General features: G+C 42.8%; 1 long non-coding RNA gene across 1 annotated transcript; it reads left to right on the top strand.

The window, feature by feature from the left end:
- Positions 1-1,735: 1,735 nt before the first annotated feature.
- On the top strand, positions 1,736-8,730 carry LOC140662214 (uncharacterized). Its single transcript, XR_012046016.1, has 3 exons — positions 1,736-1,842; positions 4,873-5,023; positions 7,886-8,730. It is a non-coding gene; the product is annotated as an uncharacterized lncRNA (long non-coding RNA).
- The last annotated feature ends 712 nt before the right edge of the window (positions 8,731-9,442 follow it).

Here is a 9,442-nt window from a genome sequence, read left to right as displayed (position 1 = left end):
GCAAACGAAACAAAAATGTCATAAGCCACTTCGTGTTGCCCCATCCACTGCAGAATAGCCATCAGCCTAAGCTAGAACATCACTAGGACTTGACTTCAAGGGGAGCAGGGCTTGAACCATGCAGAGCCTCCTAGCAGGGAAGCCCAAAACCAGAGCTCTGAGTTATTCACAGCACTGGGGCTCTACATGAGCAAGCAGGCTTGCAAAAAAAGGTCAAGTTATCAGTGAGAGTCTTGGGCAAGTCCTGCAGCTACAGGCAGTGGGCTGAAACCCCCACCCCATGAAGGCGGAATGAAGATAATACAAAATAACACAAGTGGGGCTGTGTACTCACTTCTGCACGTGAACAGGGTAAGAAATAATCTTGCCCTGTGTTTAGGAGGAAATTCTCCCCTCACACACATGAACCAGTGTGAGAGCTACACACTAATAGAGTCCAACAGTTACCTCTACTTAAAGACCGTGGCGGGGTATCTGTCCTCTGTTGGGGCCACAAGAGCTTATCGAAACTCCCTTCCAGTGTTTCATTAGTCAGTGATTCAAGGGCAGGAGAATGAGAAACCACCTGGGTTCAGAGGCGAATGCTTGCCACCCCCTCTTCTACCTGACCACACCAGAACCATGCTGCTGCAGAATACATTACTCTTTGCCATTTCTTTAATCTTAACAAAAGGGATGAGTACGGCTTTTCATTAAAGTCTTGTCATCAGCAAATGAGGTCCTGGGGACTAGGAAGACGGGGAGATAACAATTTTAGATAACATGCTGAATCTCAACTGGCGGTTTATCTATTTGCATGCCCTGATGAGCAGAGCAATGCGCTGGGAGGTGAGGTGCAGGCAGATGAGGTGCAGGCAGAGTGCAGGCAGCGCCCTGGGGCTCTGGCTCACTCACAGGTTGCAGGAGAGAGGCTCCGTGCAACTCCAGGGCTCTGGGGAGCAGCTTTTCACCCTGCCTGTCACTGCATAAGAGAAGGCTTCATTCCAGCTTTTTCAAAGTGGGCTCCTTTGCTTTTGCAGGTAAAAGACAGTATTTGCTGAAAAAATGTCATACGTTGCAAGTGAAAAAGGAGAGTTTAAACAAAAGGGCTAAGTAAGCTACCAGCACATCAGAGCATGACGTTTTGGGTCAAAGAGCATGTTTATCTTGTTGCAAAAGAGGTTTCTGTGTATTTTGTCAATAACCCTAGAAAATATATTTAATTTCCTCTGAAATATATTTGTTTTCCTGCATGCTTTGTTTGGCTGCCGAACCAAGGAATTCCTCATTCCTTTAGGAGATGAAGATGACAGATTAGGGAGCGTTTGGGGCAAAAGCTAACAGTGGGATTTGGAAATTAGCCCTGGCTGGATCAAAAATCAGTAGTTCTGAGATCTGAGCTCCTTGTTTGAGGATTTCACCTCCACCAGTCTGCGGTGTGGTGCTGCTCCCCAAATGCTGCTGAGCCGTGGGCCTGTCACGGGTGGTACCTGCGCCTACCAGCAATGGCTCATAACTCACCATGCTAGCAGTGGTGCAAGAGGAAAGAAGCGTTGGAGAAAAACTGAATGATTTGTATAAGTTGTGCTATGAGAGATTAAACTTTGAAGGAGGAGTGAGGCTAAGGAGCAAGGTCAGTGGGAACTAGGTCTGATCGTGGCAGGAGCTGGAATAGCAGCAGAAATGACTCAGTTCATGACTCAATTTGGGCTTAGAAATAAAGGAATAAAACAAAACCATTTTTAGTTTCAGTTTATGATACGCAAGAGCAGCTATTATGGGTCAGACCAAAGGTATAGGTAACCCAGCTTTCCGTCTTCAAAGTGGTTAATGTGGACACCAAGAGACGTGTATAAGAACAGGGTGAGTACTTTGTTTTGTTATTTTTCCAAGCATTTTCAGCTTGCAGTTGCCTATTGATGTTTTCGTACTTAATAGCCCTTCATGGATTCATTCCCCGTTCATCTGCCCACTTGCCTTTGGAACCCACAATATTCTGTGGCAAAATTTCAGGGGGCAAAAATAGTTAATTCTTGGTCTTATTACAAATAGATGTTTCCTGTGTATGAATCAGCGCCTCCTCCAGCCCTCAGCCACTCTCCAAGCCTCACAAAGGTTAAAGCTGACTGTCAGCATTTGCCTGGCGCAAAACAAAACCTCTTCATTTCAGCTTGAATTGTGTGATTATTTTTATTCTTCAAACACGTAAGTTCATTTTGAAATGAAAACTGTGTTTTTTTGAAACAGTCAAAATGTTCCAGTTTGAAAATGGCAGGGTGAAACCCATTTTTATTTCTACTTCCTGGCCAAAATAATTTACAAAAGTTGACCCAGAAGGTTTTATCCTCTGTGAATCTGAGTAATTCCATGGGCTTGTTATGAGCAGAGAGAGCCTCTCCCTGCTAAGGGGCATGTGTTCAGAGAACCACCTCCAAATATCCCACTCATTGCAGCTCTCCTGCCAAGTGGTTGCTTTTATGTATTTACTTTGCTCATGAAACCTCATCTAGCCTTGTTCTTCTCTCTATCCATCATTCACACCAGACAGCACATTGCTAGGCATTTGCTCAGCTGTGACCATTTCTCTTACAAAAAATGGAGGGATTATTTATTATTTTGCTAACTGCCATGATTGCTGTTTTCTCTCAGCCTGTCCAGAGTGAACCTTTCCTCTCAAATTTGGTTCGCTTCACTGACCTTCTGCTGCTACCGGCTCTCCATCATCCCTGCTGCCCGGGACCCTCTCAGCATGGAGAGTACTCTAACTTGCATTTCTGAGTCATGGCTGTATTTTTTTGTGAGCAGAGTGAGCCAACTCGTCTGCTCCCCGGAGCTGAGGTTCACCTATAGCACCGTCAGCAGCGGGCTCGAGACCACTTCAGGATCCACTTGTGGGCTGGTGTAATATTTCAATGTGAGAAGAAAAGGATAGCACCCTCATTGCTGCTGCTTCTGTTTTTTCAAGCATTTGACTTTGCACAAACAATATGTTTTTCCATATTTCTCAACATTCATTCATTCCTCCCCTCCCCCATCACCTTTTTTAAGCACCGATTTTAAAGCCTCAAGCAGTTCCATCATGTTTCAGTGCCTGGGCAAAGGAAGCAGCCAGCAGCACTGCCAGGCCATTTATCTTTTTGGCAGACCAGCCCCTGGAGATAAGAGACAATAGTGGGACTCAGCTATTCACTAAATAAAATCTTAGAGGCAGCGGTGGGAAGGGATGTCTGGAGCTCTCTTGCCCAGCCTATGGGACTGTCGCCAACTCAAGAAGGTCTTAGAAACCTCCGAGGACTTCTAAGCCCCTTTCTCCTTTGGATTTAAGGCTGGCTGTTCCACATTGCCCTCCCCATCACTAGAGAGGACAGAAAGGCTCCGACAGACATAGCCTGTACTATGACCATGTGATTTCTTTTTGTCTTACAACTCATTGGAAGCGTAATGGATGGCAAGGACTTCACCTTCAAATCTCAGGTTCCTTACTCAAATAGCAAGAACTATTCAATGAATCATCATAGATATTTCTATAAAGCAGCAAACCAATTTATTTTCCTCTGACTCCTTTCTCAGACATAGTCAATGTTACTTTGTACTTTTACTCCAATTTGTCTCCTGTAGTGAACAAATATCAAGGAAAATGTGAGCCCAAATATTTCAGATTTTCCAGTGCTTTAACAAGTTATGCAAAGCAGGATCTTAAAATGAGAAATGTTCAGGAACCAAAAGGAAAGGCGGCGTTACCAGTTCCCACTGCCTTGTGTGCTCACACAGCAGCTGGGTGTGAGAAACAGAGCTGTTAATGACTGGAAGTGAGCAAAAGATTCCTGTTGTTTTAGGAAAAATTTCCATAATGGCCACAGTGCTCTTCCTGTGGGCAAAATCTAGAGGGAAAACATGGCTGCTGGTGAAGAAGAAAGTTGCTAATAATTCTTATTCCTTGCAGGTGGTCTCTCTTTCGCTGTCTCTCTTTAAAGCTCCATCTTTCTCCTTGTCTTGCATTTTCTGCCTGTGCCTTTGAATGCCTGTGTATTTGTGAAACTGTTTCTCTGGCCAGCTCCCCTTGCCTGCTTTAATTAGCTCCCTAGTATTTCTGAAGGTATCTCCCAGGGCTCTCTAATCCTCTCAATGTGCTGACTAACTGAACCCCAGGAGATCCTTACAAGAGAAAAACTGCAGGATAAAAGCAAGTGATTTCAGACCTCTGGTTCCTTAATTAGCAGCCTATACACCAAAAGTCCACAGGAGTGACTGTCTGACAGGAGACTTTGCGCTCGTGCTCAGAAAAGAGCTCTCTGCTCCTTTTTGTATCCCTTGGAATCTGTGCTTGTCCTTTTCTCGGTACTCACCGTGCAACCTCTTCAGCATCAGTGGGACGTGAAGGGTGCGCGATGGGTACCCTGGTACCACCTGCGCTTCCCAGTCCCATCCCACCCAGGCCTCAGGGACGCTCTCCCAGTCCTTTGAAACCCAAACAACTAAACAACTTGGCTCGTTAGAGCTGTTTAAATTGACTTTCTCTCACCATGACACAGTCCTCTCCATCCTGAAACAAAATGCTTAAGTGTTCCTAAGGCAGCGCTCAGAAAATGCAAAGCAACATAGCTCTGTTTGAAAGCTCTGGCTGCAGTGTGAGGCTCTGTCATTTACAGCACACCGAGTCCACCAAGGGTTGAGCGTGTGTTGAGCTCAGCCTGGCCGCCAGTAGCATATATAACCATGGTAATTCACCTGGAAATGTGAGCCCTCAGTCTGAAATGAGAGGGAGGATTGGACAGACAGCAGAGGATGGAGGAGAGATGCGCAAGGAGGGATGGAGACACCGTCCAATTGTCTCCAGGTCTTCAAAAATGTCATCCGTTTACAGTTCTCTGAGGGTCTTTGGTTGTTTCACAGGCTGTGCTGTGAGACGCGGGTTTGCTAATTACTACCATGGAGGGTAACATCTGACTGATGAAGAGGCAGAGGGAGCTGAAGTCCTTTTCTGGAGATGGCTGAGAAGGTCGTGTGTGTCTACACAGGAGGTGAAGCACATCCTTGAGAGAAGGTGGATATTTATTGAACCCCACTGCCCAAGCGCTTTCTGGCCATTGTGGTGGTAGACAGCCGCCAGCAGCTTGTGTTGGGAGCTCAGCCCTCCTAGGTTTGATCCATCCAAACTGAACAAACAAGATTTGGCATTGAACATGCTCAACCTTTAACGCCTGGGAGAGCTCAGGAGCTCAGGCCATTCCTCACTTGCATGTTAGCGGAGATTCCTGATGGAGAATGGGGTCAGGCCATGCTTATCTGTCAGTGTGGGTGGACCTCTTACACTGGAGACAGGAGTGGGACTTGCAGGCTTTAATGCTAGCTGCTGCATCCAACTATTAAACATTTAGCACAGCTAGTAGCCAAGGTGCAATTTAGTTGTGGTGTCAGAAGCTGTTTAACAGCATTTCATCTAGATATTCATATTAAGGCAGCCAGTTTCCCTATAGTTTAGTCGTTCCTTCTCAGCAGGCTTCTCTGATGCAAATAATCTCTAAATGCCTCCTTAGCCCCACTTCGTCTTATCTGCCGCGTGCCTTCGGTGTGCTGTAAATGACACAGCCCGCCTGCTCATGAAAGCTGACATTTTCAAACCTGATTTTTAAATTGTAAAATACATGGCACGTGTCTTGTCAAAATCAGATGAAATCAAGTTAGTATCTAAAATGTTAAAATTACCATTTACATTTATATCAGAAATTAAAGCAAGAGGCTGCAGACTACATGCTTTGCAAGGATGCTAGTAAAAAAGCCACAGTCATCCTCGCCCAAAAACTCATGCACGCATCAGTCCTGTAAAGACATTATTTAAATGCTGTTCGCTTGGCATCTTAGCAAATTTGCAATATTAAAAGTGACATTAACATCACAGGAGCGAAAGGTTTCAAATCGCTACCAACAGAACAGAAGTGAATACATCTCCATGCAAGTACTTTATCTTTCTTTATTCTGTTAAGCAAGTAAAGGTATCCATAAAACAAAAAAGGCAATGCCAGTAACTCAGCGTAAAGCTGCTGTTTCAACTGGAAATTCAGCATCTTCATGCTGGGGGGGATGTGAATTCTTGCTTTGGTTACATGTTAGGGCTTTGTTCTCGTGTTAAGCTTTGGTCTAGTTTGGCCCCCTCAGAAAATACATACACAAGGTTTAGGTAACATAGATGCCTGTGTCCTATTTCCAGAAGAGATGCAAACCCTTAGGGACAAACACGCAAAGGTATCAAGGCACTTAACTCCTACAAAGACTGGGGGACATCATATATAACTATACAGCATAATAAGTATAAATCTCTCTTCAGTAACTGTAAAGGGACTCTCCACAAATCGCTAAGAAAAGACATTTAAATTTCAGATGACTGAAGTAAGGTAAAATGCAGCCCTATACAAAGTGCCTGAATTCCCATTAAAATCATTTCTGGTTTAGGTGTCTATGTAAGGTCAGATGCCTGCATACCCCTGCATCTGCGAGCCACATCTGGAAAGGAAATTGGGTATCTAGGATGCAAATTAGCACTTCCAGACTTTGAAATGATGACTAGAGCCTATCTGCTTCTTTGGGCATCAAAATACCTTGAAATATCTGCAGTGTATTTGGCTACTTCTAGATAGGGAACTTTAACAGGCAATTTAAGTCAATCTGTCATACTTTGCACCAGAAGGGATGAGTCAGAGACAATGTCCCAGCTAAGGCAGCTGCAATTTGGAGCTGAGAGCAGGTAACTTCTTAAATGGCTCCAAATGTATTGCAAGCACTCCTCTGACTATGCTCTACTCTTACACCAAACTTAGGTCAAATCCACCAGATGGTTTGAAAAATTTTGTCAATAACTCGTGTGCCCAGAACTGGGCACGGCTAATCAGTGTGGTTGTGAACAGCCGCATTTTACTTTAGAGACTTTACACTAAAGTAGGCATCCAGATTGCCAAACTTTCATTAATATGGACTAAAAACTGGGTAGTGCTTATTGGCCTGAGTACAGGTCCATGTTAGCCTGACAATCTACATGTTCTGCTTCAGAGTTGACTCGCATCTGGAATAAGAACAGGCAGAACTTTTCTGACTCCCCAACCCCAAAATCACATAGACCTGTTATAAGGCTGTAAGAAAAAGAAGCAGTTTAAGGTGATGGAAAGAAGTAGGAGCCCTCTCTGCTCTCTTTAGTGTCACCTCTCATCTGAGCCCAAGACAGCTTCTGGGGATGGCTGAAGGTGATCCTACCAGCTCATGAAGCATGAGGATGAACTGAGCATCATCTGAGCCCTACTGCTTTAACAGAGTGGCTTCCTAAGCACTGCCAGACTTCAAGGTAGTTGTCTGGTATGGTGAAGAAACCATGTGCAAAAGACAAGTTTCTGTTACTGAAGTGTGTTAATTAGCAGTGGATGAACCTCAAACAGTTCAGAGATCTGGTTGGCATAACCATGTCCTAAGGAAACGTGCTCATTTTCTGAAATGGAACTTCTGAAATCCATCAAATACTCTGGAAAGCTCATAAAACTGGATTTTCTGAGGGATTTGTACTTCCTGATTCTATGCAGAGTGAGCATGCCATAAGAAGACCTTTCCTCAGCAGGCCTAAGCAAAAAGAAAAGCAAAAATATGCAGAAGAATGTGGATTACTAAGGCAAAAAGCTATGCAAGCTATTTCTTACTACTAAAAGTTTCTGGGCTGAGAGTTGGTTTGATTTTGGGGCCAAAAGGTTCAGGTTACAGTGTGCTTTGTCCCTTCTCAATATGAGGTGCTCTGGAAGTCTTATAATGACTTGAAAGAACTCAAAAGCTGTTGACCTTCTTTGATAACCTAACATATTGGCTTTCCATTTGAGAGTGGCTCTTTGATTGAGGTTTTCACTATTTTATTATTATTATTTTTTTACAGATGTCAGATCAGCTACTCTTCTTTGTGACTATAGAGAATAAAAGATGATGGCAGATCCTGCGCTTCCCACTTAAGTGCTTTTGATCAGTGGTCAACACTGTGATGAATGCTTTTCCATTGCATCCTTCATCCCATGCATTTTCAAGGCTGGTTAGAAGCTGGAAGGCAAGACGAAAGAATGCTGCTATCCGACAGAATTCAATTTCCTGAAAAAAATAAATCATATTTTTTTTTCCTGTGACCTAAATGGAAAACATATTGTTCTGAAAGTGCTGTTCAAACAGAATTACCGAAACCTTTTATCAACAAAGAGACCGTCATATATCAGACATCTGGTGTGGATGTCAATTATAATAATTAATTAGACATCTCCCCAGATGCCTGACACTACATTCTGTCAGCAGATTTTTTGACTTCAATCAAAACTGCTGCTGCATTATGCATGAAACTCATGGAGTAGTTGGGAGTTGAGGAGATCAGCTACAAATCACAGCTAAACACACTAAAGGCCTCTTGGTTCTGATGCTTTTTACCACTTTTGAAGGCTGCCAAGTGAAGGTCACATACATTGATTTCTTTTCCTCCCTTAACAACATTTTCAAATGTTTTACATTTTTTCATGCAGAAGTTCAAACAAAAAGGATGAGTGGGGAAGAATAATATATATATAAAAAAGGTAATGACTGCCACTGTATCCTTGTGGTGGGAAAGAAGAAAGCTGCTCTCTTATGCAATCACCAACCTGAAGAGCAACCACAGTGGAGCATCTTCAGTCCTGCTGTGACCGTACCAGCAACACTCTCCAGAAATGACCCTCAAAGACTGCTGAAGAAGACAGAAGACAGCCTTGCTTCATTTTCTTTTCTTCTTCTTTTTTTTCTTAATTAAATTGAAAATAACTTAATTCCTGGAACACTTAATTCATTCAAAATAAACAAATCATTTTTTGTTTTTAGTTTTTCAAAAATGCTTTCACATTTCCCAGGCAAAACAATTCAATTAGTTCTACTTGATTTAGGAAATCACTGCAGTCAACTTCAATATTTTTTTATTTTTTCAGTGAGGAATACTTGGACAAATATATCACCAACTTTATCAGTATTAGCAAGGATAGAATGTTTCAGACTAAGAACTAATAACTGTCAAGTACATGGGCCCTAGTCCTGCAATTTGATCTTATTCTCTTTGACGGGAATTGGCTCATATTCAATGTGTGCACACTGATAGGAGTCTTAGTTTGGAAATACTTTGTAACAGGGACAGAATGAAATTCTGGTTTAAATCCCTGGGTTTTTCCTGTTTTCACTGGGGCAAACATTTCTGCCTATCTTTTATTTGTTCTATAAAGTATTTAGCACATGTTTGAACAGCATGAAATGATAAATGAATATGTAACTACCATACACTTGCCTCTCTGGAGCTGGCAAGTTTCTTTGATTTGAAGGATTCGCCAATGAAAAATAGAATTACAAAGAGTATGTGCATTTTTAGAAGAAAAAATATTTGTAGTAATCCATGTGTTTCAATATTTCATAAAAGTGTCTGGGTTAGTTTCAG

The sequence above is a fragment of the Ciconia boyciana genome, chromosome 21 (genome assembly GCF_034638445.1).
Source record: "Ciconia boyciana chromosome 21, ASM3463844v1, whole genome shotgun sequence".
NCBI lineage: Eukaryota > Metazoa > Chordata > Aves > Ciconiiformes > Ciconiidae > Ciconia > Ciconia boyciana.
This window is presented reverse-complemented; position numbering and strand designations above follow the sequence as displayed.